Source organism: Zonotrichia albicollis, chromosome 1 (assembly GCF_047830755.1).
Source record: "Zonotrichia albicollis isolate bZonAlb1 chromosome 1, bZonAlb1.hap1, whole genome shotgun sequence".
Lineage (NCBI taxonomy): Eukaryota > Metazoa > Chordata > Aves > Passeriformes > Passerellidae > Zonotrichia > Zonotrichia albicollis.
The window spans coordinates 94,124,461-94,143,569 of NC_133819.1; the positions used below are offsets into that span (position 1 = coordinate 94,124,461).

The 19,109-nt window shown below is 39.0% G+C and overlaps 1 long non-coding RNA gene across 3 annotated transcripts in view; it reads left to right on the forward strand.

Annotated features, from left to right (window-relative positions):
- Positions 1 to 18,086, forward strand: part of LOC113458728 (uncharacterized) — a 91,377-nt gene extending 73,291 nt beyond the window's left edge. For all 3 annotated transcript variants that reach the window (XR_012581654.1, XR_012581653.1, XR_012581657.1), the window contains 2 exons: positions 1,224 to 1,420; positions 2,435 to 18,086. This is a non-coding gene — a long non-coding RNA (uncharacterized LOC113458728). The remainder of the gene's footprint in view (positions 1 to 1,223; positions 1,421 to 2,434) is intronic.
- Positions 18,087 to 19,109: the final 1,023 nt, after the last annotated feature.

The window sequence follows — 19,109 nt, forward strand, 5'->3', positions numbered from 1 at the left end:
CATGGTCCAGGATCTATCCTGGAGTCAGCTGTGCTTATGGAAGGAATGAAGCTTGAGTTTAGATGGAGCTCTTTAGCCCATGGGCCAAGGAGGTGGATCAAAGTTTCAGGCCAGGCTGGACAGCGCCACTGAGGCCTATTGAACACCCAGAGTTTTGACAGATAAGCTGCTCCAAATATTAGAAAAATGTCTATGATTTGTTATGAAAGATTACTGCTTGGTAATGATTATTATACTATATTCATCCTCACTTTAATACATTGAAATATCAAGAAGTTACAAAACCATTTTTTTTGAGGTTTTTTTTTTTAGATTGTTTTAAATGGTGCTTATAAAGCTGAATAACTTCCCTAAGTGGACATCAAAAAAATGTGAGTTTTACTATGATGGGATTTTTTTCTAAAGTCATATATTCATAGGAAAAAAGTCTGGTAGCTCAGTGATCACAGGCTAGCCCTGAAATTCAAATATTCTTTTTCTGGATTTTTTGCATTTTACCCATGCAGATTGCTGTGACTCAGGCTGTAGCTTTGGACAGCTGGCCCTGTAAACCATGGCCACAAAAGGAACTTCAGACTATCCCTAACCAAACATGACATGCACATTTTTGTGGGATGAGAATCCCTCTCTATAAATATAATAGCAAATTATAATTCTGGATGTTGTGTTGTGCCATTAAGGAGATATGTGAGGAAATGTGTAGCTCCAAAAGTAGTTGCCTTTTATCCCATTAACTAGCTCTTAAAAACACAGATGTCCTTCTTGCAATAGTACTTTAGATAGTACAATGATTCAGCTACAGTTACAAGCCCCAAATATAAAGCAGGCATCTTTAATTTCTTCAAAATTAAGAATTGAGAAGAACAAAACTTCTTTAAAGAGAAGCTCCCCAGTGAAATGTTAGTATCCATTTTCAAGAGTCATCTGATTTAGTGTTCTTGCTTTCTTCCACACTTTGGAATTGGACATCCAATCTCTGATATGGTCAAAGTTTGCTTTTTCCACATGTGATGCTGTTTACAGAATAGAGAATTTAGAACTCACCTGTAGTTTGTTACATGGCCTGAATAATCAAAATTTTCTTTAACGAAAGAATGTACACTGGCTTTTCAATTTTTTTAATAGTTTAATACTTCATTGACTATTTTTGTATCTAAAGATATAAAATAACAATCATAAAATAAAATGTTTTTAAACTGGAAAACTCTTACTAACTTTTCTAGCTCAGGCAATTCTTGGGAACTAACATAAAGCAGCAGAACCTGAAAAAGCCAGTCATTCACTGGAAGGGGCCAGATGGAATGGGTCCTGTGGAAAGATGATGATGTGTGCCATCTGCTGGGACCCAGTGCTAGAACTTTCTGAGGTAAAGCTTGGTAGCCACAGAAACTGCCTGAAACTGCACCTTATTAAATCAAAGGTAATTTTTATCAAATTGTAGCAATAAACATCAACCAGCAAAGATAGTCTGAGCAAGTTCTTCATTCTCATAGACAGCTTGAGGTTCGAAGATTGAGGCCTGGAAACCACTGCATTTCTCTGAAGGTTCAACACATCTTTTGTTACTCAGCTTCTCTCATTTTTAACCAGATTATTATCAGAAATGCCATGTTCTTCCCTTCTGAAAAGTAGAGACAGGTTTCCCTAATTCCACATAAATATTGCAGTTGTGCATTTTCAACCTTGAGATATATGATAGAAATTGTTTGATAATCAAAATATTTCAATGAATATGTGATTCAGATTGGTGCTCATGTTGTTTTATTTTTACTATTCAATTCACTGGATTAAACAGAAATGCATCATTGGAATTCAATAGAGTAATTTTACCCAAAAACTTTACTTGATGATGTATATGAAATCAGATATCACAGAGAAACATACAATTTCATCCAGGCAACCAAAGCAGCTCGAATTTTTACTATCAAAAATAGTGTACACACAGTATACTATGCTAAAAGTTATTTCCAGAAATGATCTGTAGAAGTCAGTGCCTTTGAAAAAATCTTAACCTTTCTGAGGTAACTAAGACACTGACTGCACTTATAAATTGCATTATTTTGCTACTTTTGGAAGCTGTTCTAAATTGTATCTGCTATTAATGATTTGTTTATATTCTTCTTGAAGTTACTGATGATTTAAAGACTTATCTAAAGCAATTTTTTTCTGGTTGAATTCAAAGCCCTTAAGTGTATTTTCTTGGATTTTCAGAAAGAGTTTTTATTCTGCATGCCAGTGCTGCAGTTGCAGGTTTTGATGAAGTTGTCGTGAAAGAGAATCAATTGTTTTGCTGATATCAGTCAATTATTTCTGCATTTCTGTTCCCCGCATATTTTGTGTTTCTCATCACAAGATCAGCCAATTTTGCTTTTAGGAGGTTTATTCTTTGTAAGTCTAGTAATACTTATCATTAATTATTCCATTGCTGTTTGAGGACTGGGAAAAAATTCTCTTGGAGACCTGTGTGCTGCTGCCTGCATCTTCCTGGGAGCCTCTTTGCCTACGTGGGGATAGAGGAAATTCAGAAACCCACCACAAAGGTCTCTTCATGAAACACAGGCCCCAAAGCAATTCTCAACAGAGGAAAGACTTTGCTCTAGAGGCTGTCTTATTCTTTTACATCTGGCAGTGAATATTTTGGCTTGTACCAAAAGCATTAATCTTCTTTGCGCAACATGGATCATCAGCTGAGAAAGGAATTTACGGTAGCCTCTGGAGAAAGTTTTCTGTCAGTGACAAAAGGCAAAGCAGCTGGACAGACAGACTGTGCTAAGACCGTTTGCTAAGCTCTAACTTAACACTGTCTCCATGACAGCCTTAGCTGGAGCAAATGTTCAGGTCCTACTGCTCAAACAACAGTGAGCAAAGGCAGAATGAAATAACACAATAAAAGCACCACAACTGCAAACCTGCATTTTACTTCCTGTAAAAACTTATACAAACCCTATTTTGAATTCTGTACTTGATAAAGCTGGGACAGCTGTTCCATCTGCAAAATAATTGGATCGAATAGGAAGAAGGAAATTTTGCTGGAGTGAAAACTAGACTTGCATTTTAGAGGCTGAAAAATCTAAGTACCTCAAAATACTGTATTTATCTCAGTTTCAAAACACAATGAATCAAACTGCTGACTTCAATGCATGCTTATGCCACAGAAGGTACAGAATTTCTACATTAATGAGGAAACTGGACTTTCATAGAAGTATATAAAGATGAGTTTATACAGCCTACTGAGTCAGTGATGCCTAACATGAGATATAACACTGCTTACAATAGTGAGACAAATATGTGAAACTTTGTGTTGGATGGAGGAATGATCAATGAGAAAGAATGATTGAGAGTCCACATTAAAATTTCAAATCACCCCAGTTTAGAAAAATTTCAGGAAATGTTCTGTCAAAGAGAAAATCAGAATGAGCACCCATTACATGGCAGATAAACCATCTCAAAGCAGGCATTTTACTTATTATAACCCATATAGAGTTACATCGATCCCATTAAAGTATTTCAGATAATGTCTGCTGCTTCATACACTGTACTGGTATTTTATTTTAGAGCAGCAGCTATATCCACTGGTTTGCAGGCAAGCTTATTTTCCAGCTGCTGGTGGAAAATATTTCTGCTGAACCTCCTGGTGTTTTTCCAGGCATCTTATTGCTAAGGCTAAGCCAAATGCATACTATCTACTACTTTGCCTTGCATTTAGCTGAGCCATTAAACATAGTATTACACTGTACTCTTGCAAACTTCACAGACTGAAGGATTTAAGATTAAATGATAGGCTTCTCTAGAAGCCTGAGAAAATTCTTGTAGACACATTGAAAACACTTATTTTCAACAGTCAACTAAGTATCAAGGCTACTTAATGATCAAATCAAGATCTGCAGACACCACAGCCTGCACACTCTTTCTTAGAAGATTTTAATCTTTGTCCTTGTCCTTCAGTGGAGTTTCTTTCCAGAGCATCTTGGCTTAATAAATGCCTTTGAAGAAGGCTTCAGCACAAATAAAAGAGTACTTGTGCAGCAATCTTGAGTTCTTATCAGCTGTATAGTGATCAGGTGAAGGAATAATTTATTTCAATCAGCAACACCTGTTTTTATAATTGCTCAAGTGATTATAATTCAATAATAAAAAGCCAATTTAACTATCTTTACTCAGATATTAACCTCTGATATACAGCATTAGAATGAAATTGCCATTGGTTAAATTCCCTTAACAATTGCTTTCACACATTTATCCTATTTTGGCCTGGTTTGTTTCATATTTCTCTTGTTATTTGAGTTTTCTTTTAAGAATAAATATGTTCACACATTCTCAGTTGGAAGACCCCCACTGCTATCCATTTTCAACCATAGCTAAATATGCTTAATCTCTAAAAAGGTTCAATTATTTTAATTTTTCTTCATAGCTTTGTTTTTATGATTTGCCATTTTAAGACCAGCATTACATTTTAGACACATAATTCAACTGGTGATTTCCTATAATACCTAGATCCATTTCTGCAAACCCCTGCTTAGCCAGGTATTCTCCCTCCATTTTTTAATGCTCTTTTCCTTCCCAATCAATATAAATACTTGTGGTTGTTCTAAATGAACTGCAGCCAGTCTTTTTTTCTAAGCATTCCTCCATTTTGTCAAGATTGTTTGTACTCCAAGCCTGCATTTCTCCGTTTTTGCAGTAATTCCCAGCTTTGTGTTGTGTGTTTTTTAAGTTTGCAGGCTCTCCAGTTCATCTTCTATATCTCTAATAAAAATATTGAATACTAAGTGGTCCAAGAGATATTTACTGCAGATCTGTTCTTAGCACAGCTCATCATTCTACCTACAAAATTAATATTAACTACTTAACCACTAAGAAACCACATTTCCTTCTTTTTCTTTTTGAGTGAGATTTTTATTCTGAAAACATAAGCAAAGGTAAGTCTGTGATTTCATGCCACCACCACCTTCTCCCTTCAATAATTAAATGAGGAATCTGTATTTTTCTGTTTCTGGCATTTCCCTCTCTTCTTTGGGTTCTCAAAAATAACAAAAAATCTTTTTCTGACAGATGCTTGACCCAGAGTAGTCCAGAGTGGATGCTTTTTGGCTTAGCTGATCTGAAAATTATCAAATATATTCTGTCAAACCTGCTCTAGTAACCTGTTTTAGTCTTTGTATCAGATCTGTTAGCCATTGGCTTGCAGCTGTGAAGAGTAAAGAAAAAAAAAGACACAAGAAATGAAACATGCTGCTGTTCTCAGTCTCATTCACCCATTTCATTAAGTATTCTCCAGCAATCAGAGTGAAACTTTTCTGATCATCTGCTTTGCACTGATATAGTTCACAGAAAATATAACAAGACATTACTCATATCTCACATAGGCATTTCTAATTTTAACTGTATGAACTTAAACTATTTTTTTTTATGGTTACTCTTACTAACCTGACCTGGCTTCTACCTTCTCTGTGCTCTTTTTTTTTTTAAATCTCTTTAACTTTTGTTCTCAACACGATGGAGAATGAAGTCACTCAGCTTGGCCACCCAGTACTGAAAGGCATACGGTGACAGCGTATTTTCCTCCTTTTGTTTCGTGATGAGAGACACCTTCATGCTGACAATGCATCCAACCAGGATTAGTGTTGTGTGATCCTACAGGAAAATCACCGTGTAGCCGATTTGCTCTGGCACCAGCCGGGAGGGGAGGAGCCCGGCCCCGGGGACATCCGCATCTCCATGGTGCCACCTTCTGACTGGCACGCAGGAGAGCCGGCTCCAGGGCTGGAGTATCCATGCTAGGGAAGGGGATCGGCCCCTTGGGAGCACGTCGGGCTGAGGATGGGGAGATGTGGGTGTGAGGGTTAAAAAGGGAGCCCTTGGGAGCACGATCTGGCATGCATGCAGTGTTCTGTGTGCTGCAAACAGAACAATCTGAGGGGTCTTCCAGCCTACTGGGCTCTAAGGCTCAAGCACTCTGCAAGTGCTGGTTGTCTAGTTTTTGTCGTGTTTGAATTACCAGAAATGAAAGAACTATCTGGAAAGTGAATATTTTAAAATATTTTAATTTTTTTTTCACAGGGGAAAAAAAAAAGCCCACCTCTTTTCATATCAGTTCCAGGTTAATTTACAGTATTATGACAGCAGGACTAATAGACTAAATTATCACTAATAGTTTTATTTTTAATGGGTGGAGAAATGGTAGAGTTGATATTGAAGACTGTCCCAGTGACTTACCACAGCTCCCAAGCACCTCATACAGAGATGAAAGCAGACACACCTCACTCTTTCATCAGTATGAAATGTATGTCTTGTGCTCTTGGCTTAATTTCTTTGTCCCTTTTCTCTTTTTATTTCCATTTATTTAACCTTACTTATAAGTCCACAGGAGACTGCAGACCTGGGATGTATATTACACACTGACTCAAATCCTTCCTTGGTACATGAGTCCTAGGAAGGGAAATACCACAAATACCTACTGACACAGGTATTGGAAACTAGGAGAGTCTATTAATTTTTCTTACATGCTGGAGTGCTCCTCTACATACCTGACCAAATGGGACTCAGAAATAGGGCCCTGCCCATTAATGGGTTCTCTTGCTTATTGATGACTCAAAACTTAAAGGCAGCTATGCTGAAGATGTATAAGGAAAATATAACCTGTCTCAGTCTACCTTGACATCTAATACTCCTCAAATGTTAGAGTTACTGGACTAACTTTAGGAAAAAACATTAGGGTATTATACCTCTATCACGTCTAATGTTTTGCTGAGAAGCTTAAAAATAATTGAAAGTATAAAAATGAACAGATATGTCCATAAGATAGCATGGGGAAAAGAATTTCATGGAAGTTACTTTTCAGAGAAACTGTTCCTCTTCATAGTGGGGCTTTCTTAACTCTTCTGAAATGAATTAAAGAATATTTGAATTACAAAGCTGAATGAATTAAAGAAAAATTCCTCACATTGTATGCTGTAAAAGATAATTTTCCTCTGACCTTTCTCTTATAAAGTTTAGTTACAAATGGCTTGCTTTGAGAAGCTGATACCTGATACTCTAGATGTCAATTGTTTTGTTTTGTTCTGACGTTTCAAATAATTGTGTATTGTTGCCCATTCTGAGGGTGTAATGCTTACAAGGCACAAGGCTTAAAGAAACCAGGGGGCTTGGGCTCTCTGTCCAACAAAACAGTGCTGCAGGGAGAGCAGCCTAGCAGTAAGCAGCCTTGGCAAATTCTAGGAAATTAAAGCTATTCAAGAGGCTTTTCTTTTTGTTCGTTTGCCTAGTTTTAAAATGATATTCTCAGTGGAGATATCTGGAACACTGCCTGTTTGCATCTACATGAGGCAAAAATTCTGTCATATTATTTCAACAGAGCTGAATCTGATTGAACAGGAAAGGTACTCTTTGGTGTATGACTTAATGAAATATATTTGTTTTTTGTGGCTATGTCTATATTGTCTTCCCCTCCATAGAGAGCTGTCCAAAGCTGCCATTTTGGGAATATTGCAACACATTATTTTGGAGCACATAAAGAATATATTTTCTATCCTATGGCATTGTGGGGTTTTTTTTGTTGTTTTCTCAAGGTCAGTTGCTAACTTTGCTCAGTAATAGATCAGTGAAAGTGCATGAACAGGGTGCATAGCAAAACATTCCAGCACAGTTTACTTACATAAGGTTTCTTTGTCCTACAGTCAATCTGTAAAGAAAGAGAATATGGCTCATTATGAAGGTAAATAGAGATGATTTCGTGGTTCCCAAAAATATGATTTTTACAATGCGTGTTTTTTTTCTTGAAGAGAGTGCCAAGGTCTTCGGCAAAAATACATTTGTAAGCTTCTCTTAAAGAATAAGTAAAGAAATCAACCCAGAAATACTGTTGTTTCTGTTCAAAAACTTGCTGAGTTTTCCAGGTCACAGAAGACCACTTCCTGTCAGTACAAGAAGAGAGCAAAACCACTGATTTGTTTATGGGTGAATAAAAATACTATGGCTGTAAAGTGCTTTGCTTGTGGCGAGGGGGAGAATGGGGGAAGTCCAGGAGTTGCTGGGGATTTTTTCTCCTTCTGAAATAAAATCATGGTACTTATGTTCTTGTTTCACCAGCAAGTAGCTGCCTTTAGTAGACCTTCAGGTTTTGGAATAAAATCCTGCTTTAATAACTGTTACTTGTCCACAGTAACAAAGCCCGTTCCAGAAGCAATTATTTATAACCAGACTTAGACTTCATTTGCTGAGGACTGAGCTGTCTCTTTGACTTCCCTAACGAGAGAAAACATAAAATCTTGAGCTTCAGATTCCTTCACATGCAGATTAGGGGACAATTGTCACCTTTGGGATTTGCAGATGGCTCCTGGGAAAGACCAAGTGCTTTGGTTTTAGGAAGCTGCGTTTCCCGGTTTTAAGAAGCTTCACAGTTTTCATCTGTTGATGGAGGGAGAGTAGAAATCAGCTGGCTGTATGGGTATGCCTGGAACCTTTCCTTTTCCCATCACATATAGGATACTGGTTTAGTTGTGTACATTTTGGAAGGACTAGACCTGCTTGATAATATGTCCCTGTAAAAATCAAAGTAAAATATACTGGTCCTAAATAGGGCATTGATATAGCAATTGTAATCTGAAATAAGACATCAGTCTGAGTCAGTTTGTGAGGTTTTGTGCATGAATTAAAAAGAAACAAAAAAGCTGAGATCCAGGAATGATTAATGGAAGTTAATCCAGAAATGTTGCCTTGCAGCATTCGAAGCAAGAAGAGAGGACTGATTCAGCCTCTGCAGTTTTGTATGCAAATTGCTCTTGCAAAGGAAGGGAGATTGCTTTTGACAACTTGACTCTAGCAGTGCTGCAAGGCACCTAGAATGGTCCTACTTTCTATTTCCTTATATTCCTTGAGGTGTTGATAATGAAAGACTCATGCCCAAACTGAATGCAGCTCATGTTGACAGAGACAGCAAATACACATGGTAGCTTTCAAATTTCTCTGTCAAATCGTTTGACTTTTTTTCATGCCTTTTCCATAGGGCAAACTGTGAAACAACATATAATTTCTGTCACCTGAGATTTCAGCAGTGAGGTTACAAAAAATGCGCAAGTCTCCAGAAAAACATTAAAAAAATGGTGTTTGAATGATCTTTGAACTCTCTTTAAGCTTCAAAGGAACTGCCACACTTTCTCTGTAACCTCAGTAATTGCTGATTAAAAAAAAAAAAAAAGCAGATTTGAGAAAGAAATCATGCAATCTAGAAACATACTTTCCATCTGTGTATTGCGGCTGAAATCCAAAATAGGCCAGCTGGTCATAGCACAGCTCACATATTCACAGTATCTGTCCTCTGAATAAGTCATTTCATCATAAACAGTGGAAAGTAAAAAGCAGAGTCTTAGCTTCTCTGATTTTTTCCCCCTCTATTTGACACTCAAAGGACTGGCAGATACTAAAAGATTCCTCTCTGATGTTAAATTTGATATCGTCATTGCATTTTATTTGCTGCTCAAATATGTCTTTTTAAAACTGTGTGATCCAGGATGTGGAGTGGAATGTTTGTTGTGGCAAATGCCTCTCTTCATTGGAGCAGTTTGGTCTGGCACTGCTCCCAGTTGCTGTAGATTTAGCAAGTAAGTTGTGCACAAATCCTTGATTTTTGTTCTTGCTTTTTGTGGCACTCTTCATCTTAAGAACTCCTGCAGTTTTTGGAACTAGGATGTAGTGTCTTTCAGTACCTACATTTTATATCTAATCAACAGGAACTGATCCTAGCAAACTAGAAAATCCTCCTTAAGCAATGGGAAATCTCTCCTTTATTTCCCTCCTCATTATTGATTTTGCTATGGGGAGCAGACACTGTGCTCAGGTGTTGCAACCTTCCCTGCTCCTTCCCTGGGCTGGGATGGTTTGAACCGGTGATTTTCACTCTGTGCTGAAGGCTTTTAGATAAAAAAATAGAGATGATGTGTCAGGTGGGGGAGGAGGGATGAAAGGTAAAAACTGTTGTAGTACTGCAGGATCATAAAAGGGAAGTTAGTCACAGTAGTTTTTTGAAGAGATCTAAATCAGTTTTGACCAGACACAATGGATAGAGAGTCAGTGACCAAGCTCTATCTGAAATATAACCAGTCAAGGAAAATTACGCCTGAACTTAGATTCTGATGCATAACCATTTTTTCTGATTTTACATTCTTCAAGTGTGAATCATCTGGACATACTGTGTTTAAAGTGCTTTCTCTACCTAATGGCCAAACTTTTGGCTACTTCAGTGACGAAAAGCATGAAGCTGCAGTCTGCAGCAAATGGATATTAGGTTGGGAGTGGGAACATATGCAAAAGAATGCCTACTTTCACAAAAGTAATCAAACCTTACTGCATGTATAGTGCACTTTCCATGCACCCATACTACAGCTCCATGCCTAAATAACTACAGGCACAGCCTTACCCTGGGCTCTCAGAAGAACACTATTATGCTTTGTAATTGCAGCTGTGTGTTTATAGGATTCCTTCTGCTCATTAAAAATGGTGTTCACTCTAATTGTATGGCCTTTTCTGTACTCTATAAAGGACATCAACTTGTTCCATTAACTTTTTTTTCCCTTTTAATAAGAGAATGTCTCCTTCAGTGATTAATTGCAAAAATGCATTTATTTGATGCAGATTTACTGGCATTACAGAATCACTTAGGAAGAGCAGAACCTCTGGAGGTCTCTAGTCCAATATCCAACTTTAGCAGGACTGTCTCCAAAAATAGAGCAGGTTGTTTAGGGCCTTGTCTAGTGAGTATTGGAATATCTCCAAGGATTAGGGTTCTGCATCCTTTCTAGGCTACTTGATCCTGTGCTTGACTCTTCTCACCATGCAGACTTTTTTTTCTTAAATCTACTTGAGATTTCCCTTGTTGCAACTGGTGTCCATTGCTTTTTGTCTCATTACTATGCATCTTCAAAAAGAGTCTGTTTTCTCTATAACAACCCATTACTTATTTATGCTGCAATTGTTTACAGAGCTGCATGAATGGCTGCTGAAGAGAGACAGATACTCTGAAAAGCTGTCAGCCTGAAGTAAATAAAATCAGAACCTGATGGGCAGAGGCTTCTGCAGGTCAAGAAAGAGGTCCAGCTGGTCTGAGCAGCCAAATGAAGTGCTGATGGTCTTACCTGGGAATCCAAAAATAAGGGTGGTATAACTACCAAAATGCTTCTCTATGGCTCTGCTTGCTCACAATTAGACAAAATATCCCCTAGTACTTGTTGTGTGAGAATTGTCTCACTAGAGCACATAGTATTTTTTCCAAAAGGTAGCAAATGGTAGCTTGGAAAAACTTGGTCCTTAATGAACCCTCAAGGCTCGTTATGAACCTTCATAATGAAGGTCTTACTGGGAGGCTAGAAGGGCTCCTTCTCCTCTGTGTGGTTTTGGGTGGGTTTTTCCTTAGTGAAAATAAATGCAATTGTTTTAAACAATTGGAAATGTGTGTGAGCCGTGCCTGTCTATTTCATTTGTTCTTAACCCATGGTGGACACACCGGAGCACATCCTGCTCACTACACTGCTCACTGCACCTGGGCAGGCATGTCCTGTGCTAGTTCTAACGTGAAAACTAGAGAAGAGTGCAAGTCCCTCCTTTGGGCTTTAAACCTCCTTGTGGTACAAAGTTTCACACAGAATTGGTATTAGCACTGGACAACTGATCCCTGAGATAAGGTCTGAGGTCTGAGTCTCTCTGGAATGCAGGCGGAACAGAGGTCTCTGTGCATTCTCCCCTATCTCTGGTCTCAGTCTCTGCAGTCTGGCTCACACTGGATGTTCCTTCCTCATTCATACCTCCATGGCAAGATATGTGCTACATGCACCTCCTAGACCAGCACCAGAATGAGCAGCTCTGTGCAAATGCATTTCACATCTTTCGAACTCCCAATGAGATCAGGTGGCGTATTCAAGCAAAGTTGGCAGTCTTTTCATATTTACTTGGATGATAATACCTACAATAGATTCTGCTTCCTATCCCAGAAGTTGTTTGTTCAAATCTGGTTGTGTGTTAGTGCTCAGGCACAAACAATTGCTGCCATTCATGCAGGATTAGGTGTGGTTTATATCCTTCCAGATTTGTTTATTTGTGGTGTGGTTCCATCCTTAGAGATGCCCGTTTACTGAGGTCTGTGCTTAATTCTTTACCTCTTTACCTACCCATATACTTAACTTCACTCAGTTAAGTAATACTGTTGAAGTTTAGCATGAATCTCTAGATTGAGGTCTGCCTCTGCATTAACTTACTGTAATGAAAATGTAAAATAACCAGAGCAAACCCCTATTCTAACTACATACACAATCAAATATGCCCTCAAGTAATTGGATCTGTAGAATAGAAAGCAAAACATTGCAAATGGTACTGGTTTGCAGTAGTTCATAATCCTTTAAGCATATAAATCCACCAGACAGCTTAGAAGTGCAATTTCTGCCATCAGCTATGTTGAAAATGCACTTGCATACTTAGGACTAAACTATGGCATCAAGCAACAAGCCACGCTCCAGGGACGGCGTGGAGCCCCTATCGCTCCCGTGCCAGTCCTGGGAGTTGTCACGTCTTGGGGAGGCACAGTGCCTGCAGAGCTGCTCTTGCATCACTATTAATTAGGGCTTGGTTTGCACTCCTTTCTGCATCTTGTCAGCTTCCGTGGCCGGTGTGAGGGGCGCGATAGCCTCGTCCCCTCACGAGTGCTGCGAGAGCTGCTGCAGCGGGTCACGGCCGGGGGCAGCCTGCCCAACGCGCCTCTTCTGACAGTGGCCTGCAGCAGAGGTTTAGAGAAAGAGGAGCAGAGCGAGGCAATTACAGAGATACTTTTCAGTGGTTTGCCGGGAAACCAGGAATGTGGAGGCTTCTTGAGCCAGATATTGTCTCCCTGCTTTAGCATATGATAGCTGCACAGGCTGCCAGTGAACTTGTTTTAATCTTCCTTTGAATTATTTTTTTTAATTCCTGCCTCTCCAATATCCAATGGCAATACATTCCATAATGATTCTCTGATGTGTGAAACACTCATTTCTTCTGCTTCTTCTGCCTTTAACCTACCACCTGCTAAATGTAATGTGTAATTTCCCCCATGGTCACCTTCCCATTCTTGCACTTTGAGAAAAAAGATACTGGACCCTGGTGGGCAGCAACATTTTTACTTGGTAACATTCCACTTTTCCTGTCCACTTGTTTGTACAAGGGGTACAAGTGGGGAAAAGATGTTTTTGTGCCCAAGTTGAACACAAATGGTTGAAAATGAAAAGAATGCGATCCGACAGACACCCTCAACAATGACAACGTATTTAGGAGTGGAGAAGAGAGTGGAGAGTGGAGTGGGGAAGGCTCACCTCTGTAGCTTCATGCCACAGAAGCAAAGATCAGGGCAGAGATCCCTTTCTGCAGCAAACAGCTTTCACTGACAGCAAAGCCTGTTTCTAACAGTAGAATGTGGAGGGGATGTTTTCCCTTTAAGAAATATCTATTCAAGTTAATTGAAACATCTGTGTAAAATTCATTACATTGTTTTCTTTCAAAAAGAAATGACAGTTCAGTTCAAAGCTTTTGAATTATACTTAGATTTTTCTTTAGACAAATGGTTTTTTTCATTTAAAAATTAAGTTTACTAGGGTTTAATTTTAAAGAAAACAAAAGAAATGAAGAAAAATGCAGGGAGAGTGAGAAAGCCTGTCTTCCCCTCCATTGTGAACTGCTCCTGATAAAAAATGCTCCTCATCAAAATAACAAGTCCCCTCCACCTTCTCTGATATGAAGGATTAGACCGGCTAGAGAAGTGCTAGATACTTTGTCTTTAAAATTGTCTTTGTCAGGCTGTGTGTGCTATGCAATCCAGACCTGGTGACTGATAATTATGATTAAAGTTACATTTTACTGTATTTACATATTTTAAATTAGATTCCAGGTAGCGAATTATAAGAGAACCAAAGAAGAATATTTACAAAACAGCATTTCATTCTTCCCTCCCTTTTATGCTTTATTTGGTGAGAATTTTCCACAGAGGAATCAGGATTTTTAACCTATCAATTCTAACAGTTGTAAACTGAAAAACAAGCAGAATTTAACACATAAACATCTGCATTTTTTAAAATATCTCAGATATGGAAAATCTCCCATTCATTGGCCTAGCAGATGTTGAAATCAAAATAGATTTCTCTATTATTCTTAGAGGAGACCAAAATGTGAGCTGATTCTGAAAGAGTGACTGAACAATGATCCCTATCTCCCCACAGTATATGAAAAGATACTGCAAAAATTAATGTCCTCCAAGGCCTTATTTGACAGTTCTACCTCTTATTTGCTTACTTAACTCTAGGACAGGCACAGTGAAGTAAAATAGGTGTTAGTACTGCTGGCAGACTAATGGAGACTTTGCAGGTGTAGGAAATAGATACTGAGAAGCAATGACTGAATATTCTTGTTAATGCTCTCTCTAGCAATGGATTAGTATTTATTTTAGGAAATGTCTGAAATATATGTAATATCAATAAACCTCAAAGAAGTGTTCTTCTGTAAGTCGGTGCAATTGCCAAAAGACTACTACTACGTAAATGAAAATCTGCTGATTGTTTAGTGTTGCCAAATGTTTAACTGGCCTCTGAAACTTGGCATACACAATGAAAATTAGTTACCAAATGGATAAAACAATAGAGACTACCCAGGAAATGCGCTCTTGAGTGGTGTGCTGAGATGGATGGAGTGCTCTGCCGCCTTTGCCTCCTGCTGCATGGGTCGGGTGAGCCCCTGGTGAGATGCCCAGAACACGAAGGCTGCTGTGGGAGGTGCAGAAAGCTGGGCAGCCTGGGACAGCAGATGCAGCTCAATGCTCAGGGCTTGCTGAAGGAGCACACAGAGAAGGTATGGCAGCTGTAACAGCACTATATTTTTCATCATGGGAGGCCACCTTATGCCTCTGATCTACAAATCTCAGCAGAGAAGGTCAGGGGGTGATTGGGAGTACTTGATAGAAATACTTGTGTCCAGCACAGTGTCTTGCTCTTGGAAGGTGTCAGTCTTTGATGGCTTCTGAATGGTAGTCTGAACTCAGGTTCTTTTGTCAGATGTCCAGAGCTAGACAGGATAATTCTGTGTCAAACGATGAGACTGGGTCTACATGTGGCTCTCTGGCTCCAGTCAATCCCACATGGTCCCAGATGAATATAAAGAAATTCCCTTTGGCATCTTCCAGCATGAGAGAACTAAAATTAATTTTAAAAAAAGGTGCAACAGAAAGGCACATTTTTTTTCCCCTGGCTTAAATGAGGACCTAGATGACTGGTTTGGGTGTGTCTGCAATGTAAAAATACCTGCTAGTTAGGTGAGATTAGGAGGCCATTTACAGTGTCTGTGGATTGTAGCCATTGTGAGCTTCTGAATGCACACACCATTCTGGCTTTGTGTCAAAGATCTGGCATGACGTTGCTCTAAGGGGAAAAATGTTCATGCTTGGTTTCTTTGATCCAGATGTGGAAAGCTCAGTGCAGGAACCAAGCCTGGCAGCAGCAAAAGGTTGGGCTCACAGCAATACTTCCACTTGGCTACATTTGACCTTCCAAATGTCGCTCTTTCATTATACCTACAAATTATATAGGTATTGCAGGTATTATGTTGCTAGTCAGAGTATTACAGCTTTAAGGGTGCATCCACAGAAATGGAACAGAAGCAGTAATGATGGTAAACAACTCCAATATTCATTGTTTACACAGATTTTGTTCTTAAATGCCAGAAAAGAAGTGTGGGATTTTAGGGACTTGCTGGAACTTATTCCTTGCATCATTCACTTTGACTTTTCTAGGTGGAATTACCTCATAACGTGCTGAATTCCCACAGGGTCATAGTTGTTTTCTGATAAATGACCACTGGAGTGAGCACTGAATATGCAATTTCCAAGTTACTATCCAAACATGTAGTAAAAACCATTTATAAAATCCTTCCTTATCTTCAGCACAGCCTTTTGTACAGCTCTGCAGGATGAAGTAAGCTTCTCAAGTTGACAACGTCCTTTAGAAGAAAAAAATATACTATTGCTCCCCTTGCAAAAAAAAAAGTTCATTACAATCTCTGAAGTATTAATGAAATAACCTAATCTGGCAATAATTAAGCTTCTCCACAACTTTTCTAATCACTGATTTTATTGTGATTAAGGATGGATACCATGCGCCTGATAACACGTTTGCATGTGTTCAGCCAGGAGATGTTTCATGCTGATCTCAAGCAGCCACTACCTCAAGAACACTGGAATTCCAAGTGGATGATTTTAAATACAATTTATCTGCTCACAGCCTACGTACAAAACTGTCCCCAAGGTCTTTCTAAACTGCCCTGTGGTTATGCCCCAAAATATATTTCATGCACCAAATGCAATTCAAATATGCCCAAAAGGACTTGAAGACCAAGATGTGAGTTCTGATTGAAATAATTCCTCAGGGGAATGTTTGTTGCTAAGAAGTGGCTGAATACCACAGAGATTAATAATCCCAGTACAAAATATTTTTCCATGCTTTTTCATTCCGCTCATTTATTTAGAACATATGCCAGGGAGCATTAATGTTTAAAAAAGTCTCCACCCACATCCCTGTGCAATGTTCTGCTAAGAAGGGCCCAAGGTTATTGTAAGTGAAGTCTTCTGACTGTGCAGTTAGGTACATTTACATCACTGACTTTCTTCCCTCAAGTGCTCTCTCTACCAAGAGCATGAGCTTTTTTTCCAAATGCCTTTATCAGTGATAAAATGAACCTTACAACATGGAACTCTTATTTCTGGGAGGAGGGAGAAAGGAGTTTCTGTGGCATAAATTACCTGAATTACTTTACATGGCTTTATTAGGATGAGATTAATCCACCCTAGTATTATCTCTTATGCTTCAAAATTTAGGTGATTGGCACAGGTGTGGACATGTGAATCTTGCAAAGGTGAATTCTGACGTGTTTTTCAGATGGTTTGTGGCTGCTCACTTTTGCGGGGGAGCCTGCCTGCCTACCATGCTGTTTCTCTACTAATGCAGGGTGGGGGTACAGGATACAGGGGCAGCCGCCTGTGTTCTCATTCCATACTGACACTGCTCTGGAAAGGCACTTTTTGTTTCAAGAGCTGGTCTTAGAGACCAGTGTGGAGCTCCCCTTCCACTGCTGTTCCTACAGCTCCCTCTGCCCCTTCCCTGGCTCAGTGAGAGCCGGCAGGACTGCAGTTCTGCGTTGAGCAAGGGGAAACACACAGCAAACAACACCAGTGCAGTAACAGAACACAGCAAACTTTTCTGGCTCACCACTATTTTTGTTTCTCCTTTGAGTATATTTAAATACAGCAAGAGAAACTGTGTAACTTTTTAAGTATAAGGTAAGAATATACCTGAAATATGGTATCAATGAAACATGAAGAATACAAACAAAATGAGACACTTCAACTGTACAGAGAAAGCAGCTCTTAAAATTACAATGATAATCCTTGAGTCAGATCCAGTACTTGGGGTGATTGTTTTAATTAGAACTGATATATATTTGTTTGTAGATGTTTCGGAAAGTAGTGAAGAAGGGAGATCTTGGCAGAAATTGTATGTATCAGGAGGCACCTGATGCTTTTGAGACTGAAGCAAACCTCCCCCAAACTCTTCAGGATGTCATTGAAATACACAGATGTAATTTTTTGAAGTTGCTGAAGGAATTGATGTCACAGTAATTACACTACTCATTACATCAAGAAATGAGGAAACAGGGCTGACACAGGTAAAAGTGAACACACTGATAATTTAGTGCAGGACTGTAAGAACTTTAAGGTAAGGCTTTATGAGAGGAATAGCACCTAGGAGAGAATCAACAGCTTGCTTTCATCAGTCCATCCAAATTATAGATACAATAAAGTAAGAGTATTGTCAAATGAGCAAACACTGCTGCTGTCTAGCCTGGGCTTTCACTCAGCATCTTGCTCCCCAGGCCTCAAATTCTACAGCCTCTGCCAAATGTTGTTCCACAGTACCTCAAATGAAGGGTAACATGAGTGAGCCCTTTAGAACTGGACTTGTCATGTCTCCCATGTACTCCTATCATTCCAGGTAACTTTTAACCAGGGCTCCAGGTGGCTTATATTTACACCCTGCCTTGAATGAAAATGCCCATGGAGTGTGCTTATTCTACAGTGCCACTGACTTTCCCTTTGTTCTCTTGCTTTTTTGAGCTCTGCAATTACTCTTTGCTGGAACTTCTAATGCACCATTTCAGATTTTCCACCCCAAAATTGTCCAGGTTAATATTCTATTATTCATTCTAACATCTGTTATAAGCCAATTATTAAACAAACTCATTCCTTGGGGAAACCTTGGCGGTAGTAACACAAGGCAAAGAGGGCTTTTTACATGTCAGTAAATATTTTGAGAATTATGGTGAAACTAAACTTTCACACGTGACATTCTTACTACTTAACCACGTACCCAGTGCTTAATGATTGTCTTTACAGGTAACATGGGGCTGTTCAAAACTTTTGAACAATAAGTTATTAGCACATGCCACCTCTTTGCAATTTCTCTTCCCATTAAGAGAACAAACTGAATAAAATTATTTCAATTTTCCTCTCTTTCCCTACTTTCTTAAGTCTCCTACTAACTGTGCAATATATTTGAATTACCTTTGGATTCAGTCTTACAATACAATCCTCAGCTGACCTTTTGAGCTTCCTATTGTGTCACAATACTCTTAATCTCTGCGCTTTCTGATCACAGATCCCCACTTTGTCTGTCCTTTACCCGTAAAGAGTCATCACCAGTTTTGCTGAGGAATGTTGAGTCACTCTTCAGATCTGCAGGGAGAGAAGATGCGAACAGGGCCTGGGTATTTAATTAAGGTTATGGTGCAGCAGGACCCTTATGACCAGTCACTAACCTGAAGCTAAACTTAGTTGGTCAAAAGTGACCAGAAGTCATTTCTGAAATCTTCTTGGCAGCTATACAGAAATGGAAAAAAAGCTGGTAAAGTTGGTTTTGGTTATGCATTTATGAGTTTTATTTGGTGGTGTTTTGGTTTTTTGGGGCTTTATTCTTTTTAACAGAGCGTGTCCTATGAAAGTTTTACGGAAACTTTTTCAACAAATCCCTCCCTCCCCAAAAGTGCCGTAATTGGAG